The sequence below is a fragment of the Agelaius tricolor genome, unplaced genomic scaffold (assembly GCF_023055355.1).
Source record: "Agelaius tricolor isolate 1412-34295 unplaced genomic scaffold, bAgeTri1.0.p SCAF_5, whole genome shotgun sequence".
In the NCBI taxonomy this organism is placed as follows: Eukaryota; Metazoa; Chordata; class Aves; order Passeriformes; family Icteridae; genus Agelaius; species Agelaius tricolor.
In genome coordinates this window covers 54,992,129-55,016,088 of record NW_027269265.1, presented here as the reverse complement: position 1 = coordinate 55,016,088, position 23,960 = coordinate 54,992,129, and the positions used below count along the sequence as shown (strand labels likewise).

Sequence of the window (23,960 nt, the reverse complement as noted above, 5' to 3'; positions counted from 1 at the left end):
AGCCAATGACCAGCGTACAAAAAGTGGAAACAAAAAATATTTATATTGACATCTAATTCATCAAATTCCCTATGAATAGCCTCAAAGCATGACCAAACTAAGCAGCACATATCTTTGCCATGCCTGAGATGCAAGAGAAACTCAGCATCCTTCAGGTACATTCTACATACTGCTGGAAGCACAAATTTGCAACCCCTACATTTTGACTGTTATGTCTAAAACTTTTCCTTGTTAAAAGGCCAAAGTTTTATCTATAATTAAATACATTTTCAAGTTCCAAATGAGTAGGTTTAGTCCTTTTAAAAAACATTATGGTGACCCTCAGGAGCTTCTTGAGCCAAGAAAAAAAACAGGGCAAAGCAGCCATCCCCAACTACAATCAGTTGCCTGTAAAACTAGAAAGCTTGGACATGATATTAGGAAATTCTGTCTGTGACATTTCATCCTTCAGAAAAAGGAGGTGGAGCAAGAGCAAATCTCCATATTTCATAGGAATTACACAACTGTGCAGCTCCAGGGAGCTTCCTTCCACGGGTACAGTTGATTATTAATTACACCAGCCTGGAGAATGACCACTTTGTAGGCTGAGGGGGGCAGGTGGAGCAAAACCCATGGTTCTTATTCATAGCAAAGGAAGTTTCAAGGACTTTTTAACCTCTCATTGTTTCAGATTAATGACCTGGTTTCAGTGCTTTCTGGTAATTTCAAATGCAAGTCCAGCATTAGAATTATTATAAGATTTTTAAAACTGTCAAACAGACCCTGCATCAGCTGAATGACAAGAAATTGAGGTAGAACTAAAGCAATAATGTCCCTGACTCCAAATTCAGATTTTTTGTATAAGAGGTAAAAAGTTAAATATTTTGTTTTTTTAAAAAATACTACCTACATGTTCCTTGGCATTTCATAAGTTTCCAAACTTATGAAATCTTATACAAGATCTATCTAGTTGTATAAATTAGGAGGGATTTTATTTAGAACTTTTTTGCACCTTTTCTGAACCCCATAAAATGTACTCTCATGGGCAAATTAAATCTTTGGAATAATTTTGGAGGATACTTTTGTTTACAAGACAAGGTCTCAACCTTCTCACTCTTTAGGCCCTTCACCACTGAAATCCCAGTCCTTTTCTATTTTTCCTTTCTATTTTTCCCTTTCTATGTTTCCTTTTCTGTTCAATACTCTCTGACTTCCTAAGCCCTTTTAAGGAGGGATGTTTTGACATCTTTATCCCATTTTTGTACTTTGCTTCCATACTTCTTCAGTAGTTATTTTACCCCTTCTATTCAGACATGGTTTATCAGTTGGCCTTAATAAGCCAGGTTATTAAGCTTAAACCAATATAAAGTTAAATTAATGCAGACTTTTTCCCCTGTGTCTGTGAATAGATTCCTCCAGCAGTTCTTTATGTTCTTCAAGAATAATAGAAGTCATTAAAAGCACCAGCTAGACACAGATCTGGAAGAGGTGCTAAATACATGAATGTCTCCTGATGTAAGATTATTGTGCCCTTTAAGATAATAAGGCATTTAAATATATAAAAAAACTTTGTGTCAAGTTTTACCAGGTCCCTTGCTCTCCAAGATAAAATACTTTTTTAAATTAATGACTGACAAGGAAAGAAATTGTTTCCTTTTCCATTACAGATAAAATACCATGGAGTCGTTTGTTGCAAGTTTCTTGCTATTTAAAAAAGAGAATGAAAGGCTTCCCTAACTTCCCCTCCTTACCTTGTTCACAGTGAGGAAAATAATTCTTCTACAAATTAGTATAAAAGCAAAAAGTTATTACTATGCAGCAAAAATTAAACAATAAATCATCTCAATTTCCTGTACCAAAAGTTTGGGTGCCTTTCTTTTTCCTTCTGATTGTTTTGTGATTTGGCTCTTCTGATTTCCACGGTTAATCCATTCCCCCCTTGGGTTATGAGCACAATGACACAGTGACACTGAATTAATTTAAGAGCTTGGCCCGTTGGACATCACCATAACCCTCCAAACCACTGGTGCCTCTCCAGTGTCCAGTGCTTTGGTTGCTCCACTGCCACTCCTTTGCCAGGGACAACAAGCCACAGAAACAGGACTGGCTTTGCAAAGTGTGGAAAGAATTTTACACATCAGTATCAAAGGCATCTTGCTTCATCTGAAGCCCTGGAGGAGGAGGAGTGTGGTTTAATCCAGAGCTACTGCTCCTCCTCCTCCTCCTCCTCCTCCTCCTCCTCCTTTTCCCTGCAGCTCCCTCCTGAGCCCGGGCCAGGGCAGCTGCACCCCAGCCATCCCAACCATCCCTCCACATCAGCACAGCCTCCTCCAGCTAGAAATGGAGTTTTTAAAGAATCTCCTCACTTTCATTGTTGTGTGCAGCAGATGTTGTGCTCCTGTGCCTTTGCTTCACTCCATCCTCTGAAAGCCTCTAATCGATGGGATTTCCTGTCTGAACTAATTGAAATCAATGAGAACAATAGAACAGCAAAGGAAAATTGGAATTTGAATATGGTACCTCTGGCTTTTGCTGAATGTTCCCCAACTTACTTCTGTGCTTTACTGTATCTGGGCAGTAATAAAACTGGAAGGCAGCAGTCATCCATGTACTCAGAAATAATCAGAGAAGCAGCTCATTTACCAGACTTTTGGCTGAGGACAAAGCTGAGTGAGTGCAGATGACCAAAGAAGATTCATCAGAGGTGTGTGTCACAAACACAAAAACAAGTGTTGCTCACTGCATTCAAATGCATAGAATTTCTCTGCCTATAAAAATAGGTATCATTTTTAAAAATATTCTTCTCAAGGGAATTTAGCATTTAACTCTCACATGAGCTACGCCAAAATGAAGCATCTTACACAAAATGTAAATTACAGACTTAGAGTGCAAGGAACCGAGGAAAAGAGTGAAACATACTGCAGATTATTCCTGTTTCCACACATTAGCAGGCCTGTCTTAGGAATTAACATAACAGATATGCAAGGTTAATTAAGTTGGCATCCACAATTACCTCACCCTTACACCAAAGCCAACTGCAGATATCTGAGATTCAAAGGTGCTGGAATGGACAGTGCCCTTTTGAATCTGAGAGATCCCTGCACAAGGTGAGTTTAGGAAAAAAAAGCAGGAGAGGTGTTTGGAGCCTGTGGTCCCAAATTCAGCCTGGCTCTGCTGCTCTCAAGACCAGACCCACAATAAAAGCTTAAAGAATGCAAATTCCATATTCTGGCTGATCTCAGTGTTGCCCCAGCATATGTGGGAAAATCTGTGTTTAAATTGGGGTTTGAGAGATGTGCTCAGTGCTTTGCATGTGCTTATGTGCAAATTTCTGGGTAGGAATGGACAAGTGCTTACTGAAATGCTTTAATGAAAACCAGATCAAGTCAGGACATTTCATGCACAGAGGTTTAAGTGGGGGGTCTGCACTCATAGTTAAGCAGTCATTGCAGCAATTTCCAAAGATACCAAGGAAAAGAATTTAAAAGGAAAGTCAAGTGTCATGTTTTTAATGCTTTTAGAGGGATTTCAAGCAACTTCAGATGACAACATTTCTATCCACTGCACTCCTGTTCTCTTATCAAGCCATAGCTAATTAGCTGTAGGCTGCCCTGCTGCTAACTCAGGCAACAAACCACTAGTGACTTGAGCAGATGTTCTCCTTTTCCTGCCAATAGCAATAGTTACTAACATTTTTTCTTTTCATATTAAGGTTTGGCATCTCAAAACTTACTCCTCAGGATCAGGAATATGCCACATTTAACCACTCACAGCCATACATACCCATTTGCTAAGGCTGGTGTTTGCTTGGAAGTTACACGACAAGATTTTGACAGAGCTGAGTTACACAAAATGGGGATTACATGGACTCCACATCTTTAAAAATTAGAGCTTATTAAAGTTTGTTGTAAAAAGATGGAGTTCATCAAACCCATGAGGGCTCTCTGCTGTCAAGCTGAACATGAACTTGATCTTCATAGAACTTGTCTCTGCCAAAAGAGGAGGCTGCTCAACAAGGGGAAGAGATGCTCGTTGCTAAAGCCATCTTTTATTATGCAGGAATATCATCTACACTTTGTAAACAAAGCAAAGCACTACCCTCTTCTAGTCAGCATTCACCAACCTGCACCTCAGGGATATCTCAGCAACCTTTGGAAAACAAGAGCAGAAAAATTAATTTTTAAGGTTAAATGTCGATGATTTACCAATCATTAACTACTTGAATTTATTAACATTGAATTTCCAAAGTTCATAAATACCTTTGGTCCCAAGTTCATTTTCCACATATATCTGGTAAAATAGAGATGGAGAAACTTTCCCAAGGGCATGAGTTAGTCACAGTGAATTAAGAATTCATAAATCCTGCTTCTTGCTAAATCCAAATTGTGTTCCCTCTTATATTAGTTGGAAGTTTCTGAACTGTAGTTAATGCTACCAGGTGTTAGGTAAGCTTAGACTTTATTGCCTCTCAGCCTCTTGCAAACTGCAAATCAATTTCAAAAAATGAAATATATGTGACTACTGTCTGATGGCTGGCACATCACCGACACCCAGGACAAAAAGAAAGGACATGAAACTGATGGTTTTTTTTGTCTCTTGATTTTTCTTTTGTCCTTCATTTGAATTGACAACACAGGCCACAGTGGCTGGTAGAGTAAGAGTTCTGTCTGTGGATTACAAGGGTTAGAAGATCACAGGAACCTGTTTTCCTTCTCACTGCAGTGGTGGAGGAACTCACACATGCTTACACACCTCAGTTAAGGGGCAGGTAACTCATTAATTTAAATGTATTAAGTATACAGTTAGAACTTTATGGCTAATCTGTTTTATTTGTTGTTGGGGAGGGCTGGGTGTGTGTAACCATTACTTGGGCAGCAAGTCCCCCAGATTTGCTGATTTGTCACTTTGACTATCTGACTACAGACTGTTGCAATGATAGAAGTGCAAAACAGTGACACATTCAACAGCTGGGGATAAGAACACTCCACCTGTAGTCTCACATCTCTCAGAAGGCAAACAGAGCAGTCATTTCCAAGCCTTGTAATATTTAGAAAGTCAGACACAGCCTCACTACATCAGGCTGTCATCCAGTTCACGTAAATTTTACTGAAATCAAGGGGATTTTGTGTAGAAAGACGTGATTGGTGCTGTGACCTGATTTTGAGGGACAGCGAGCACCCAGACCTGCCTTTGGCTCCACAAACAGCTGCAGATGTTCATCATGCCAGACAGGGAAGCCATTAGCCTTTCAGCATCCTGGTATTTCAGATCATTTAGATAGATTTACCCAGAGGAAATTACTGTAGCTATTAATTTATGTTCACTTCCTCACACGTAGGGGGAACATATGAAAGTCAAGTCGTCTCTGCTGCTGACAATAAAAGCCATGCATTCAAAGATCAAGGACTTTGTAGTCTTGCTGGCCCAAGCCCTTCATGCCTTGTCAGCTCCCTGTCCTCAGTGGAAGACCACCAGTTAATGGATTTAACCTTTCCATCAGTGAGAAATAACAGATCAGCTTGTCAAAGATGAGTTACACTGAGGCCATGGACATCCCCTTTCTCCTTCACTTCTTTTTAGAGTCATTACATCTAATTCCTTTCACCACTGTTTTCCTTGGTTTCATCAAAAACACAGTTATTCAAGCAAGTAAAAGGCAGCTTAAAAGAGCAAAGTTGCAGCTGCTCACAGGGCTCTGTGCCCTCTGAAACTCAGCTCCCACACGTGCCAGCTCCAAAATGTCACCAACCATCTCCTGGAGACACCTTGGCAACCTCTGCCAGCTCCTGACTCCAGCAGCAGGTTAAGCCAAGTGATCATTTAATAAATTATTTTTCCAAGGTAATGTAAAGAAAGAGCAAAATCACTCAGTGTCAAAATAAATCTCTGGGCACGGAATGACTGAAAACAAAAATTAATTGTTATTTCTCTGCATTCCATGTATTTCCTGCAAATACAAGTGTTTGTACTTAACATGAACAGTCTTATACTGGCAGGAAATTCTCCAGCCCTATACTGGCAGAAAATATGGGGGTGTCAAAAGAGAATCAGAGGTCTGCACTGAAAAATTCCAGGAGCAACAGCCCCACAATTTCAGCTTGGCTCATATTTCCAGGAAAACACCCAAGACAGCACAGTGACAAAACAAAACCCCAACTGTAAGCAGTGAGAAACTAAAATATTTAGGAAATTAAGAAGTCAGGACAAGAAACTGCTAAAATTTTTCTTTTCTGTGACATTCAGGCTCCTGGAACTATCCCAAATGGATGAAACTGGGAAATCTGAAATACAGGCAAGGCGAACTCAGTCAGTGATTTTTGTAGCTTTGACAGTAGAAACACTGAAGTGAAATGAATTCTTGTATTTATTATTTGCAAATGAGTTTCCCCTGGAACAAGAAGAGTTGAAGCACAAGTTTTCAGGTCCACACACAGCATTCTGCTCCTGGCAGTGTCAGCTGGGTTTCAGAGCTATGAAACAGAAACCCAGATGTCCCAGGCTCCAGGGCTGCTCTGGGAATGGGACAATTCTCCAATTTTATCCAAAGTTGAAGGTGTTTGCCATGGCATGCAAATTTTGATGCCACAACTGGCTGTAGAGTGGATTTGTATCAAGTTCAGCAACCTCTCCATGGACCCAAAGATTTTGTTTAGTTGTCTATAGAGAATATTTCTCTTTTTCAGGAAAAAGAGAGTCCCAGAGGAGGTTGGAAGGACAAACAATGCTGAAACCAAGGTTATGATGGGCACTGCTAAGGATGTTATACAGCGAAGTAATGGACCTGTGTAAGAATATTTCCAAAAGGGCAAACTGAAAATGAACTGACCTCTTAATGTTTATTTTACAGTCCTAAAGAGTGATATACTGCTGTTTAAAAAACCACATAGGAGCAGAGCCAGCACAGGATGAACCTGAAACTATCAAAGCATCAGAACACCAATTCAATACTGCACATATTCAAAGTATCCCAGAATAGAGCAGAATAACAGAGTGGTTTGGTGTCATTGAATTCCTTGCAATTAGTACAAGAAAAACAGGCATGCTAGTGTTTTATGGGTTTAGTTTTTACCTAGTTTTGTCACAGAAGATGATCTGCCACTGCAGAGTCTCAGTTTTCCATAGAATTCAACACTGACTTGCAGGAACCCATTATGTTTTTAGCCTCTTTGATGGAAAATGCCAATATTAATTAGCACTTTGATGCTAATTACCATTTAAACTGAACTGCAACTATTAGGATATTAAAGGCAAGGTAAATTATTACATCATTTATGGGATAGGGTAAGGCCTTAAGTTTAGTTTGGCTTTTAATTTTCCGTACCAGGTGACTTCAGTGATAGAAAAAACATTCCTTCTCTCAGAGGCCATCTGAGGACAAACTGATGTAGAGCAAAGTAACATTTACAGCCTTCCCATGGGGATTTATTTACATGACATCAATCCTTTGAGCCAATGGTGCAGGCAATTCTTTGCAGGGTTTTGATTTTACTAAAAATACCATTATTTAATTTTTTTTTGAGGGGGGGGAGGTAGCTGTTGATTTGCTCTTTTATATGTTTTGCATAATCACACATTCCAGTCCTGCCTCTTCTCAAACTTAAAATGGTTTTTTTTTTCCCACTACTTTAAAGGCAATAAAATTGACCCTACCTTTAGGGAGGACAGGAGTCAACCAAGGATTCAGGAAACAGAGAAGGAGCAGTTGACAGAAGATTTCTCAGCACCTAAAGCCTCCCAGTCTTCCAGAAGAATTGGGAACTGGAAAACTGCCTGCTATCAAAACTCATCTGCATTTATCAGCAACACCTTGAATTTTCTAATCTGAGAGATCCACAACATCTACTTACCAAAAAAAAAAAAAAAAAAAAACAAAAAAACAAACAAACATGCACAAAGCACAGGCAGCCCCAGTATTTTGCAACTCATTTCACTATTCTTTGAAAAAAACATATGTCAGTTCTCCCTAGCAATATTTCCAGCAAGAAGCCAAATAAAACACACAACCAACACATTCAATGGGATTAAACTTTTCTGCTTTTCCACCACTCATCCATAATGGCAGTGACATGGAACTTGCATAATTCCATCTGAATCATGTTATGCCATCTCTGGGCTTGTCACTGAGCATTTTCTGAGTGTAATTTTACATTTCATGGCAGTGCTGGGTTAGCAGTTCGACTGAGTGATCTTAGAGATCTTTTCCAGTCTGAACTGTTCTATGATTGCTGAGAATCCCATTGTCCTGGAAATAAGATGGAGTGAGTGAGCTGTGGAAGCCACCCAGGGAAACCTGGCAAAGACCAGCCTTTGATTTCAGTGAATTCCACCAGATATTTTACACCCTGAGTTTCCTGCTTGATTAGGGGATCTGAATGGAAAAAAATCTGCATTAACTTACCTAACCTCCTATTTGTTTGATTTATAACATTTACAACCCACTTAATGCCACTGCATAAATACATAACATTACTGCTATTTTTTTTCCCTGAGTCATGTTGTGAAGCTGAAGAACCTCCTGCTTGACTTCACAGTGATGTGGTCTGAAAGCAGAAAGGGAGCATGAAAGGGGAAAACAATGTAGTTTTGCTCCAATGGTTGCTCCTGCTATAAAACATACATAAACCTTTTGCAATCTCATACAGTTTTTATTGCCCCCAGAAAAAAAAACCCCATCCTGTTACACATATTGGCTGCACTAGAACTAACAGTGCATGGGGCAGGCTGATTTCCCTTTAGGAATGCACTTGGTCACTGGCAAAAAAGGAAAGCTGAAGAAGAAAACTTGAACCTGAGCATGGAATCATTTTAGATTGCAGTGAGAGCAACCTGGCTTGTAACAAACTGCAGAAGACAGTTGCTGCAGAGTCAGATGCCCTGGAGTGCAGAGATCCACAGCTGGATCTCCCAGGTGTGAGGTGAGCATAGGGACAGACAAACACAGCCTGTGCACCAACCCTGCCCTCCAGGACCAAGGAGATGCACAGGGATGGACAAACACAGGGATGGACAAACACAGCCTGTGCACCGACTCTGCCCTCCAGGACCAAGGAGATGCACAGGGATGGACAGACACAGGGATGGACAAACACAGGGATGGACAAACACAGTCTGTGCGCCAACCCTGCCCTCCAGGACCAAGGAGATGCACAGGGATGGACAGACACAGGGATGGACAAACACAGCCTGTACACTAACTCTGCCCTCCGGGACCAAGGAGATGCGTGGGACAGCCCCACAGAGATTTTGGAGGACAGCAGAAACCCCCCAAGGGCTCCCCCCGCTGCTGGAGGCAAGGACACTCCAGGGAAGGAAGAAGATCTTGCAGGAGAGAGGATGGGACATTCCAGTGGCACTGGGAGGAATTGATCCAAGGTGACTAATGAAGTGACAGGTGATTTCCAGGGCCATCTCACCTGTGAGCCCCTGAACTTCCCCTTAGCAGGTCATCCAAGCTGAAACTGCAGCCTTGTCCCTAAGTGAGGAGCCACAAACAGGCTGTCACCCTCTGGGGCTGTTCCTTCCCTTAGCACCAAACCCAGTGGGCTGGGGCCAAGACATGTAGTACCAAAATATCCAGGGAGGAAGAAAATGAAGCCCCAAAACAGCTGCTGAAATTAAAAGTTGCCCCAAATCTTCAATATTAAAGAAGGAAAAAATAAAAGAAGCATAGGCCCTACCTCTGCAAGGCCAGCACTGCACACAAACATAGAAACAGGAAGCTTCATTTTTTAGGGGACTTCTTATTTTGCCTTGGGAGTCCTGGCATAGGCAGAACTTCTCTGCCATATTCTCTCTTATTTCTGCTTTTCCTTTTCATGCTTCAGGAATTTCTTGAGCAAGAGGATTGTCCAGCACTGGCACAGCTGTCCAGGGCAGCAGTGGAGTTTTCATTCCTGGAGGGAATTGAAATCCCTGTGGATGTGGCCCCTGGGGATGTGGTTTAATGGTGGCCTTGGCAGTTCTGGGTTTCTGGTAGGATTTGATAATCCTAGAGGTCCTTTCCAACCTAAATGATTCTTTGAATTATGAGCTCAAAGACAAACCAGACACTGCACCTCATCACCCATATTTGTGCCACTTCTAAATCTGCTCTCCAAGTTCAAGACACTTGAAGTTATCCTTCCAGGGAATTTTATTCCTAACTGGGTATCAGGCAATGTCATGGCCACTTTAAATTCAAATGTATGACTATTGTTTAAAAACAAATGGAAAATGTGTGGATGCAAATATTTGAACAAAGAGCTGCTTTGTTTTTCTCCAATCAAGAAGCAGGCACTACATAAAATGTATCTGGCCAACTGCATTCAAATAATAGCTCAAATCTTGCATATTCATGGCTGATGAATAATCATAACATTGAAAAAAAATTTACAGAATCCATTTCAGAACAGTTCTGTAGAGTAAGAGCAAGGAAATTCAGCAGGGAAAAATTATATCTAACTTCCAGAGTCAGAGTTTTCTACACTGCAGAATTTCTCTGATTTGCTATTTGCAATCCAATTTAACAACTAACTGCCCTTTCCCTCACTTCAGGTTCCCAGCAGTGGAATTTTCCTCTTTCCCTGTCCCTTCCCTAGGGATCACTACCTTAATTAAAAGTAACTTGCAGTATCTTCCCAATAAAGGACAGTAACAGGTCAGTAAATAAAAGCATAGAATTATATATAAGGATATACACAGCTTTTAAAGCTTTCCCCCTCTTTAGGGGTTGCCTAAAACTGAGTAGAGAGTCACAAGGATTCCATTTCCATTACAAAATTATAATAATTTAAAAATAACAGGGTTTGTGTTTTCAAATCATAAAATTTCCACTATGTTCCTTCAGAACAAACTGAGTTTTAGACTAGAAACTTTTTCTTTAATTCTGTTTTTCACTCTTAATCAATGGGGTTTTTTGTGTCATTGCCCACTGCAGATTGTTGTGAACAGCTTGAAAATGTGCTTTGACTTATTCCAGGGATATAGAAGATAAAACTAAGTTCACCATTAAAAAAAAATAATTATAACAATTTGATGCTGCTTTGGATCTTAAAGATTTTACCTGACTGACTCTTAAAATCTCCAGCTGAAATCTGTAAGGAAGACAGTGAAGAAAAGAAATCTGGTGATCAAGCAAATACCTTGACATCAACAGGCAGCTAAATCAACCAGAAATCAGCTCTGCTAAAACTAATGAACCATCTCCCTTGGACTCTTTAAGGGTCTAAAATCAGATTTTAAAGACAACTTGCAGTTCATATTCAAACTGTCCTATAGGTAACAAACTGAAAAACATCCTGAAAACCCAGTTGGGAGTATTTCTGTGTCTCACCAGATGTTTATCTGCCCAAGTACTTGCCCAAGTAAAACATGGCAATGTTCAGGCATGTAAAAACATTCCATTAGTCATTTTAATCCAGCTGTCTTGCAAATTCTCCTTAGTTACAGATATTCCTTTATAAATCATGTTGGTATCATCTTGAACACCTATTTTATCCCAACTGGCAGATTTAATTGGGAGAATTTATGGGATGGTCAGTGCTGGGTCTCACATATAGGCAACAGCAAAGTAGGGCGTTTTTGTCTTAATCCCAAGTTTTTTCTTGCAGGTCTTCACACAAAGTGCCAGGATAAAACTGGTACAATTGTTCACAGGAAGAAATTAAATGCAATTTCATTTTCTGTGACCTTTATTTTGTGCATGTTGGCAGGTCCTTGGAGGGTGTGGGAGAGTTTGGGTCATACCAGCTGGGGTTTTTAGGGCCACAGTTCCAATGAGAACAGGACACATCCATCCTCCTCCATCACCAAAGTTACTCAAGCTTCAGATCTAAAGCCTCACCTTAGTTATGATCTTATCTCAGAGTTTTCCTTCATCACCAGCACAGCACATTCTGTCTGTTTTAAAGTAATCATTTATTTTTTAAATGGTGCTGTAAAGACAACTTAGGCCTGCATGGGATGTATTGTTTGCATGCTGCTCATAATGTTTTATATTTGGTAAAAGTTAATAACAGCAAAGTGGATTAAAAGCAAAAGCAGCAGGAAAAATAATTCCATAAGAGTGGTGTTTGGTTCTATAATTCACAATTTGTTGTACAGGACATCAAGCCTCTTAAGTCAAACTGAATTGTATCAGTTTATTAATTTTACATGTTGGATCCAACAGTGATTTCAAGTTCTATAGTTAAATTTGTGTTATAAAACTGGGATGTGTGATACCATTAAAACTGACACTAAATTCCTGTCAGCATGACAGAAAATTTAAAATCTTGTCTAATTTTCATCAACATTGTCCTTGCAGCAAATCAGAGTGATGAGGAAAATGCAATCATATGGTTTGATTGCTAGAAGGCTCAGAGTACATTTTTTTTCAATTTTTTTTAATAGCTGCATTTACAGCTAAAAATGTCAATAAATTGCCTTTTTGCTTACAAAATATATCACAGTCAAAAAGCTTAGAATTTTTTCCCTACTGAAAAATTCTTCCTGGCTGTCACAAAGCAATGTTGAAGGCAGGCAGCCAACAAGACTGTTCTAATTCTTTTGTCCCCGTTTCTCAAAATATCAAAATGATGTTACGTGCCTTGTTGTCCCAGATTGTCTGCCTGTGGATTGCAGGGCAGAACAGCCCATTTTATGATAACCCAGAAATAAGAAGCTAAACACTCCCCTTGACTGCCATCCCCACGCTCCTGACAGCAGCTGGGGTGTGCTGCAGTGACAGGATCTGGGCTGGATGAGCTCTGGAGGAAATATGGGAAATATTTGCTGCACCTTAGATACCCACAGTGCCCCAAGAGTGCTGAGTATCACCAAGCATCATAAAAGATAAAGTGAGTTTATGAACAGAGGCCCAGAATTCTCTGGAAGGGCCGTACAATATTGGGTTTCCTCAAGGTCTGACACAGCCCCAGCCAGGTACAACATCATCATGATGTGTTATTTGTGCTCACCTCAGCCTTCACTGCAGTTACCCTTTCAGTTACCCTTTCCTGGGCAGCCTGTTCCAATGCCTGGCTATCCAGATATTTAAATGTGTATGCATATATATATATATACACATACACATTTAAATATCTGGATAGCCAGGCATTGGAGCAGGCTGCCCAGGGCAAGACTGGAGTCCCCATGCCTGGAGGGATTTATAATCTATGTGGATGTGGCACTTGGGCACATGGGCTAATGGTGGGCTTGGCAGTTCTGTGAGAATGCCTGGACTTGCTGATTTCAAAGGGTTTTTCCAACTTCAATGATTCTGTGAATATATCAAATATATATATATTATATTGTATTACACTTTCCTATATATTGCACCCATTTGAAAACAAACAAGGAAAGGCTTTGTGTTGCCAGGTTGGATCCCTGGTACACTTCACACCCTTAAATAATTCAGGGTCTCCACTTTCACATCCTCAGAGAGAGGGTTGGGATGTGGGTATCAGTTGCTTCATGTGCTGTGAACAGTAGCAAGGGTGGAGTTCTGACCCAGCCACCCATCATGGGGTAAGGATTGAGAAATTTGGGCAATCTGCCCCAAAACAAAAGCCTGTTCCTAAAGGCACAATTCCTCCATGCAAATTAATAACTTGAAGCCTGGTGACCCAGCACTTCTGACCTACAGTTGAGTTTCCCCAGGCATAAAAGCAACACAGACAGGATAAAGCCTCAGGCTGTGAGGGAAAGCATAACAGAGTTATTTCCTGCAATACCCAGAGTCAATGTGCTGCAAATGCCACCATCTGCAAGGCTGGTGACTCTTGTGGAGCATGACCACACATTATGTGTTTGGAGGCTTCTAAAGGGAACAAAAATTGAAGTAGAAGTGCCTTAGAAGTGCCATCAGGACCTCTACATTGCCCACCCCTCCCAGAAGCAAACCCATAAACAAGGATCAATAAACAGGCTCATTTGAGAGCAGATTAAGTCACTGCAAAGTATTTTTCAACCAAATTACCAACCATGTTTTTAAAGACTTCAAAGGACCCAGTTAATTATTCCCTATCTCCTACTGCCCCTTCTTCCATCAAGTCTCCTTTTAAGTGAGACATCCCTCCCTTTGGCCACAGGGTCTTGGAAGTGGCTCTGGAGATCCTTTTCCTGCCTGTCCAAATCTTTTTTATGTTCCTGGTCTGAAAGTGGAGCTTGTTCTACTCTGATTTCTTCCAACACTCATCTGAATGCTCAATTTGCCTGCTGTGAGGAGCCTGCTGATTCCAATCTTCCTTATTCCAGGGACACAGATGCATTTCCCCATCTCTGCTCTGCTGTTCCCCATTGATGTGAAGGGGGTGTTACTTTTCTCACTTCCTAAGTATTGGAAAACAAATCCCCACGTGCCAGTGGTTGCTGAAACCCCACAATGATGCCACAAGTGCTGCAGCTCACTTGATTCCCTGTTATTAATGTGCCAAAGGAGCAGCTCATCAGGGAGGATGCAGCCAGAAGAATGGAAATCAGGCACCTCCCGTGGCTTTCAACTGAAACATGAATGTAGCACACAGAAAAGCATCCTTCTCCAAGTGCCTCTCTCTGCCTGGCACAGACAACCAGGGAGGGGATGGAAATGGAATCAAATAACTGCATCCAAAGCCAGAGCTGCTTTGATGCATGAAACAAGGCAGAATTTCAAAGGCCATTCACACATTTAGTGGCAGGTGTGTGCTGCTGCTGCTGCTTATTAGAAAAGTCCCCAGCTGCTTTCTGTGAATTGAGCTCGGGGAGCCGGCGTGTTCCAGTTCCAATCTGCATTCTGGGACAGGTAGCAGAGACCAATTAATCAAGAGAACTCCCTTGGATGGTCTCACCTTCTTTTGTCTTTGAACAGCACGAGGGGAAATAAAAATGGGTCATCAGTGCCTTAGCAAGAGGCTACAACATCCCTTCCTTGAGAGATGCTACACTTTCAGCACAGATGTGAGGTGCAGGGAACAGCAAGGAGCTGCTCAGTGCCAAAGCACTTCATCTGTGGGTGGGCATTGTTTGTCTGCACAGGCAGCACCAAAACACTCTTTTATAGCAAGGACATTGCAGAGAAGGGGATTTGGACAATCAAGGTGAAGGCCAAATGCCACACAGGATGTGCTTCCAGGCAAGGAGCAACAGGTAGATGAGAAAAGCAGGTTTGTGGGTAAATAAAGCAGACAAAAAAGAGGCAGAAATGGAAGAAAATTGACCCATAAGGCATAAAACTTCATTATCCTTCACTTGGTTTACACAAAGAGAGTGAGGAGGGGCTGCACACAAAACCAAGGGGGAGGAGAGGCAAAGAAATGACAACTCAAGCTCTGACTTGGCAGAAATCAGCCAAAGCTGTGCAGCTGGAACAGAAGGAAGAGATTCCTTGGGACTGACAGAACAGTAGGATGAAACCTGTGTTACATTTATTAGAGAGAGCAAGAAGAATAGGAAAAGGGGAAAAAAAAAAAAACAAAACCAGACAGCTCTACAAGCATGATTTGAATAATAAAAATAGCAGGAGTAACAGGAGGTAGTTGGCATGGATCACTTAGCAAATGATACCTAAATTGCAGCATGGATTTAGCCACAGATCTCCCACTGCCTCACTGAGGAAGCAACAATAACAGGAAAGGTTTGGCAGAGAGAAAATCTGCAGGTCTAATTACATGGCCTGCAGGAAACATTGTTATTTACATACATATTTATATCTATATGTATATAAAACCAGCTGGAAATGAAACATCAACAGGGGAGCAACTACCACAATCAAACTCCAGCCAGTGCAATAGCAAAGAACAGGAATAAATTAAAAGAGATTTTACATTACAGGACAGGAGTAAAGGGTCTTGAATCACAAGGCATATTCTGCACTATTCCCAGGAAAACAGTTGGGAATGTGTGTGGGCAAGAACCCCAAGAGAGGAGATGTTTTGTGTTTCCCTCCAAACACTTAAAAAGAAAAAAAGAAAATAAAATTAGGTTTTGAGCGATGACATTTGGAGCCTTAAATTTCAAGGCTGGAAGTCTGTGATGAATTTTCCTGACTTCATACAGGAGGCAGTGCCAAGGAATCTCACCCAGTAACTCCTGGCTGAACAACCACATATCTAGGAAAAATACTTAGTCTCAATTTAAATACTTCAACAAATTCTCTGTGTCCATAGGTTAATTGTTCTGATGGTTAATTACTCTCAGCCAGTCTGAAATATACCCTGAACTACTCTGGCTCCAGTTCCCAAACTCTGGGGTTTGGTGCATTTTCCTTGATTTCAGAGCTCTCTGCAATCCTTTCCCTGAAGGTTCTACAGCTTTTCTCCAAGTTCCCTTACCTTGAAGCAGGTTGGGCTTCTTTAGTTTCTCATTACTGATGATGATTTTGAGATTCCAAATCATTCCTGGAATACTTTTTTTCTAATCTTTCCATGTTTCTAATTTCTTTTTCTCTCCACATAAGCTAGACACAATTTACTAGCCTATGCCTAATCACACACAGTGATAAATCTCATTAAAAATACATACAAATCAAAGCAATTGCATCTTAATATGAACCAGAAGTCAGGTCTGAATTCTACAATCTGACTTCTAGTAGAGTTAACCCCGATTCAGGTTTTTCTCCTGACTTTTTACACTTAATCAGAAGAGAATCTGGGGCAACTGCACAGCTCTGATTAGAGCAAGGGAAAAAAATGGACAACACAGGAGGTTCAAGAGAGGATAACTGAGATAATAGTGCCTCTAAATGACAGCAAAAGAAGGTTAAACATGCTGTGGAAAAGAGAAAATTAACAGAAGACCTCACTGAAATACCAAATACCCTTAGGGAACAGAAAGGATGCATTTTAGTAGACTGGCAATTTAATAGAGAACTATGCAAGCATGATTAATTAATTAACATCTGTATTAGTTAATGACTAAAAGCTCTGTGTTAATGCTGAGCTGTAGTAGGAGGAAAAACAAAAACAGCAGAGGACTTTCTGTGTTTTAACGCAGAAGTTTAACAAGTGAGATTGATTTTTGTTATAATAAAAGAGCTCCTTTTGTTTGGAGAGATATGAAGTTTAGTCTGACTTAACCTAGCAGTTAATTAATAAAACCATGACACCATTATGATTGATAAATGATGTATAATTGAGTAGACTTTAATAGGATACCTCTGTAGGAAAGAAAGGTTGCTGCCAACTGTTTTTATTTCAGTTCTATTGACCATGACAAATCCCAGGGCTTTAAATATGATGCCAATATAATTTTAGCTTCTGAGAATCAGTTTCCAAATGAGTATCTTGGACAGCATAGCCAATAGAAATCATTTAGCCACTAATTCTTTTGTGCTTGGGGTTTTTGTTTGTTTTATTTTTGGGATGGTTTTTTGTTATTGTTGTTGGTTTGGGGTGGGTTTGGTTTTGGTTTTTGTTTCGTTGTTGTTAATCCATGAGATTTCGGCAATGAAATTGAAAAAATAAAAAAAATAAGAAAGAAAAATGGCTCAGTTTTCCTGGCAGCAGCCCAGGGTTCTCACAATGAACTCCTGCAGGTTTTGGTTAAGCCTCTTAAGATTCCTGTGCTTGGGGAATGGCAATAATCTCTCCAGCACTCAGAAGTGTCTTTGGAAGCTACTTTTGGACACTTCACGTTTTGCAGGGAGTACCATTTGAAGCAGTGCTCATTTTGAAATGCTTCCCAATTTAAATACAACTCCCACAATAACCTTGACACTGCTTTTGCCAGGGCACAGAAGCCCAGGAGCAGCAGCACTTCACTGCCTTGATGTTTTGCTGGGACAGAGCACAGAAAGTCACAATGAAAAGAATTAGAAGCAAATGCCAAGAGTGCATTGCCCTGATAATAAAATCATGATGAAGCTGTTACTGTGACACCCATTTTTAGCTCTATTTACAGCAAAATTCCCTTGCATGGATACAGCTCACTAATAAAACCAGGGTGAAAGCTTTTCTCATGGAGATGAGACAATTCCTCCCAGTAAAGTCTCTGACATCTGTTAAGAAGCCTTCAGTCCAGGTTCATAAAGCACAAAATAAATCCTCACTGAATACACAGTCTAGGCTGAATTTTGTTCCCTTCCTCAGGCTGCTCTCCTGCTGAGGTCAAAGCTTTCTTGGAGGAAACTGTAAAGATTTAATGCAAGAACACTTTTTTAGTGCAAAAAGTAGAAATTTGGCTCATTTATTCCACCATTTCTTTGTAACTGTGACATCCCCTAGCAGGTAGTGGGGAGGAAAACTGGTTCAGCAAGCAGCTCAATAAACTGCAGTGTCTCAGAGCCCTGAATGTATGTAAGCTCTTATTCCAACAAACTTTACCAACATATTTGCCCAGCATGAGCCTCAGAGTGATATTTGGCTAGGAAATAGTTTTGAGAGAGGAAAAGAAGTCATTCAAAGCAAGCAATAAAGTCAGAGGTGTTTATTGCTATTCCTCCTTTTTCTAATAAACAGAACTGAAATCAGCACTAGTCAAAGTTACTGTACACTTGTAAAAGAGGCAAAGCAATGACAGATGAGGAATAAAATTAGACTGGAAGAGATCTTTGGAGTTCATGCTCCTCATGTGCCAGTAGAGAGTTTTCTTGAGGAATTGCTCCTTAATCTTTCTAAAGACTGAGACAAGGCTGATTGACCCTGGTTCCCATCCTCCTTTTTCCTGCCATACTAGTTAATTCATGAGAATTTATTGTAAAAGGTTATAAAACCCTCAGGCAAATGATGCAAGAGTGCTGGTCCAAGCATACAGAAAGAGGTGTTACTGAATTTTGGCCACAGATGAGAACTCCTGCTCCTCAGCGCACACCACACCCCCTCTCCTGATGCTGAAGCTCCAAAAAACAAGAGGGCAATGCAATAAAATCCTGCCAATGGAAGGGGCAGCCAACACCCTCTTGGTCTCCCACTTGGCTTGGCATCAGCTGTGGTGGTTGCCAGGACCATCCACGAGACAATTCCACTCACTAACCCATCTGGAAGCTAATTAGTCAACATGGAACAAAAGCAGCCCTTTTGTTTGGCCAGGGCAGGCAGAAGGAATGGCAGAAGTGCTGAAGGGGGAGGAAAAGCCCCTGCCCTGCTGATGGCAGCAAGCCAACAGCTCAGCTTGGAAGTCTGGGAAACTGCAGCCTCAAAAGCTTGAGGATCCTAAAATAACTCTCTAAAGCAAATGTTAGCCCAAAGGACTAACATTTTAAGCACAGAGAAATAATATTTTAAATAATTTTAAAGTGGTCAGATGAGGGAACTTTAATCTTTCTCTAGTGCTGATGAAAATGAATGATGCATCCAAGTCTCTAACCTGCTTTTCAGACATGAACCACAGGGCCAGACAGAAGCTGGTTTGTCAAGCTGATGCACAGAACTCTGCTATCAGGAATGCCACTTAAATATTAACCAGCAGCCTTCCTGCCCTGAGCACATCCAGTGCAGAGGAGAGATGGTTTATTTATCCTGCATGGAATTTGAAGTAAAACTTCATCCAAATTAAATCATGTCCATGGTGCCATCTGGGTTTATTCCAGAAGGATTAACATTCTGGATTGTTTTATCTTGGGGTAAAAGCTCAGTGAGGATTGTGACTTTGAGGCTGCAGCATGTAGAGACTTCAGGAGGTGATATACTTGTGTTTTAAACTGCATTTCTTTGTGAGGGATTTTTATTTCTAATTCTCTTCTCTGAGAGCTGTTTCCCAGCCTTCAGAAACAGGTCTCTCTGCTGAGTTTTATATTTTGTAAAAATCTCTAACTTCACTATTAAAATTTTTTCCCCTGAATTGATCCCTGCTCTTGACAAACTCCCCTCCCAGCCTCTGTACTTTCTCCCAGTGACATCAGCTGTTGTCTAGGAAACCCATCTTTGTGTTCTCCCAGCATCCCAGCCCCGATAATGAGAGAAATCCCTTTGCATCCCTGGGTCACATCACATTCATTCAGCAGCTCTGGGGGGGAGCCAAGCAGCTGATTTAGGGAGCAACCTGCACAGCAAAATGCTCTTTACAGGACAGCCAGAGTGAAGGAGCTCCCAGAAGGAAATCCTTCCTGACAATCCCCAACAGAGGCTGGCTGGACAGGGAATTGCACACATTCAAGTTGATCTTGGGCATTTCACAGAGCAGTGGAAGCCAGGACTGGCTGAAATTCTTATCTGATTTAGTTAGAGGCTTCCAAGCCTTTTAAGAACATTGTTTTTTCTGGGCCAGATAGGAAATCAATTAAGAGTAAATCTACTAAATTCACAGCCTGATCATGAACAGCACTCTAGAAAACTGCTCAATATCAGCATCAACTTCAGTGAAACCATGTGTTACTTCTTGGCTAAGAAGGGTTATTTGCCAACAGCTTTTTTTCTTGTTTTCCTTTCTTTCTTTCTTTTTCTTTCTTTTTTTTTTTTTTTTTTTTTTTTTTTTTTTTTTTTTTTTTTTGCTGCAGGGCTGCAACAATGAAGCAATCTAAGGTTTATACATAAATACAAACACACACACATAAAATGTACAGAAGACACAGCTGGAAGAAGCCATGAGGAATAATCTTGCTACTCCCAATTCAAGGAATAATCAGCTTTGGTTCTGCGACAGACTGCTCTAAAAAATGGCCTTTAGGATGGATGCTCTGTGAGGACCAAAAGTGGAAAGACACCCATAGATTGTGTGAAAGCAAAAAGGAGAGTGCTCATTCTATCCCAAAAGAGAGCAGATATCTAAACAACATGGTAACAGAGAGCAGGAATGAATGGATTTCAAATAATTCCTTTTAGCACCAGGAGATTATTTGTTGTCCGTACCTAGTGACACCGTCTCCATAATTTTTTAATGATTTACCACACTCCTGCTCCCTTGCTCCAGGGAAAGCAAGCCTGCATTAAAATGATAATAAAAAAAAAGCCCTAATCCTGATGATTTATAGTCTCTTACTGAGCTGTGCAAATGATCCACTGTCCTCAGAATATTAAAGCTATTTGCCATTCAAACCCAGATCCGATTTTCACAGAGGACCTCTCCCATTAATTGAAGGTTAGATCAATATCACTATTTGTAGTGTGTTTGAAATACATGCCAGGAGACATTTCCATTTTAAAATTCAACAACATATTACACTGACAAACTCATTCTTGCCTGGGGCCAACCTTAAACAGGAGATATTTTACCCTGTTAATCTCATTCTCCTCCACAGCAGCTCCTCACGTCGCTGGGCTCGGCTTCCACCTTCACAAATTTAATTCACCTCAAAGCTTGCACCTTTCACTGCTTGTTGTCACCACGTTACAGTTCTGGTCTTCTTTGTGCCAGGACTGTTGTTTTCTGTTAAACCAGCACAGAGGGATGTGGAATTTGGGTGGTTTTCACTACTCTGTGCTTTGCACACTGGTCAGTGTGATGGAGACTCGGCCACAATGTCACACTCTAGACAAGGTTCAGCATCCTGCCCAGACTTCCTGGCTGTAGATTTGCAGAGAAATCAAGAGCTTTACTGAAAATGAATGCAGGCAATCCAGAATTTCAGCATTTTAGAGTTACAGCAACTGCTAATCAATTAAGTGAGACTCAAATCTTGCTCTCACCTTGCCCTTCAGTGCAGCCAGCCCCGTGTCTCAGCCAGCAGTGAGGGCAGACAGCCTGGATGACCTCAGGGGCCTCTTCTATCCCTATTAAGAAGGGAAGAGCACTGGGAGTGGAATCAAAATGTGAATGCTGCCCACTATAACCTTTTTTAATTGTCTCAGGTGTATTTTCCACTCCTCTAGTTGGATGGGAATGCACAATCGGGAGGCCCAGGTAATGAGATCTGCAGGCTTTGCTTTTTACATGAAATGCTCATCAGGATCATCCATTATTAACCTCTGCAGCAAAAGATCACCAGGCCCTTTTCCTCTTTCATTAAAAGTTTGCCAGAATGAAAAAGGGGTCAGTTTATCCCAAGCATGGTGTCCTCAGTGACCTCAAGAAGTTTTCCACCAAGGTGATTTGCTTTCACCACTATATATTTTTCTCTCTTCCTTCCCTATTCTGTACACATGAAGTAAAGCAAATGTCATTTCTTCTTTGAAGCCCCAATTAACATGACTAACAACCATTTTAATGAATGGTTAATGATTAGTTTCAGGATTTTTCATTTCCATTTTGTGTCTCAAAAACACAAAGCTATTTTAAAAACATATTTTCTTGTATCTAGAGATCTTAAAATGTCAGCAAAGCCCCAGTAGAGAGTTCACCAACTCCAAGAAAATTTCACCACAGATGGAACATCTAACTTGGAAGCAAAATTGGAGGGAAACCTCCCCAAAAGAAACCTTAAAAATTGCTCTCTCTATTTTATGAGTGAACATCAAGACATTTGACATAACTGATGACAAGTGTCTCCCTCAGATCTTGTATCACTTACCAGGAAAACATCCCTGATGGGAAATGCAGAACTGAATTGCAGAGTTAGAGGAGGCTGAAGGCTCAGCAATCACTTCCAAAACTCCCATTTAAAATCTCAGTGGATTTAATAAATTTCATCCACAGAAGCCATTGCACCTGGGCTGGTTTATATGTAAGGTAACTTTCATGTGGATGCATGCTTTCCTCTACAATTTGCTCCTAAGAAAAGAAGGTGTTTCCCCTTAGGAAAAAAATGTGTGAGTGGAAATGCATTCTTGTATTGGCTAGATTTTTCTTCCATTTAGAAAGAATAACATTCAAATGATAATGACAAATTTTCCTTGTTAAAGCAATTCTGAGAATTAATGGAAATTCATTGCCAAATTAAAAAGAAGCAACTGTGGAAGTAACAAAATAGTTTGTATAAAACACAAATTAAAATTTGAAAACCTAAAGAACATCCTTCACCATTAATACTGAAAAATGGGCAAGTAAATTCTTGGCAAATGGAAGGGAATTTTGCTTTGATCCTGTGGGGACTGAAAATGTAACTTGATTGCAGGGACCTGAGGACCAGGGTTGGTGCTCTTGACCACCACACCTACAAGAAGTCAAGACTGCAATGTAACTAATGATACTCAGGCAGGTGATAAGGCCAGCTAATAGTGCTATTCCTACATGTAAGGTAACTTATCAACAACCTGAGCAGCCATACAAACTGAAACAAGAATAATAAAGTAAAATTCACTCAGAGGCCGAGGAAAAGATGATTTCCATTTGCTTGAGAAGACATGGATACCAGGAATTTGAGCTGACTGCTGTTCAAAAGTGGGAATGAAGGTAAGATCAACCTCTCTCACTTTTAGGTAGCTAGAGCAGAACTTTGAAAAACCCCTTTTCGACAGATTTTGCAGCTTTTTCCATTAAGAGACCATTTGAATAAGGAAAAATCACCTTAAGATGGAACTGGCAGCAATAAAAATGTTAAAAAATCACCTTAATCTTCATTGTACTTGGAGGTAAACTATCCTCTCCTTCTGTATATGATCCCAAATCCCAGGATACACATGGTGGTTCCTCCAGAGAGGAATTTTTCCCACAGAGATCCTCATGGAAGTCAATATCACATCCTACAATACCCACAAAAATAAATAAAAAATAAAAGTGGTTTCATGGATACCTGTGCATTCCAGCCCTGAGTGGAGAGAAGTTTCTACACATTATTTCTCTCTTCATCCCCTTCTTTTTCCTACTGTTAAAAGGAGAGGAAGGCTCACTAGTCCAAGCTGTCTCCCTAAGAAAACTCCAGGAAAAAGACAGCTTTGTGAGGCTGTGAGGAGAGCAAGGACAAGGACAGCACCTTCCACTCACCTCCTCTGGAACCTCAGCATGGTAATTATACAGGCAAAATACTCCTGGGCATCAGCACCATCCATTGCCAATGGTGAATTCCTTCCCCTGTCCATCAGGAAGCTCCATGCCCTTTTCAAGAGAGGAGGAGGAGGCAGCAGTTGCTGTTTCATTTTCCAAATCCAATGCCACATAACATGAAATCCATGTTTTCCACTCAAAATGGATAAGGCATTTCTGATACCAAGCCTGCACACAAATAGTTGGATTTTAGACACATATTGCTGCCACATGGAACATCTCTAAAAGGATTTGGAAAGAAGAGTTGGAAA

General features: G+C 40.7%; 1 long non-coding RNA gene across 1 annotated transcript; it reads right to left on the bottom strand.

Annotated features, from left to right (window-relative positions):
• Positions 1 to 3,123: 3,123 nt before the first annotated feature.
• Positions 3,124 to 23,643, bottom strand: LOC139590606 (uncharacterized). Its single transcript, XR_011679379.1, has 2 exons — positions 21,477 to 23,643; positions 3,124 to 21,354 (listed from the first exon to the last, which is right to left on the bottom strand). It is a non-coding gene; the product is annotated as an uncharacterized lncRNA (long non-coding RNA).
• Positions 23,644 to 23,960: the final 317 nt, after the last annotated feature.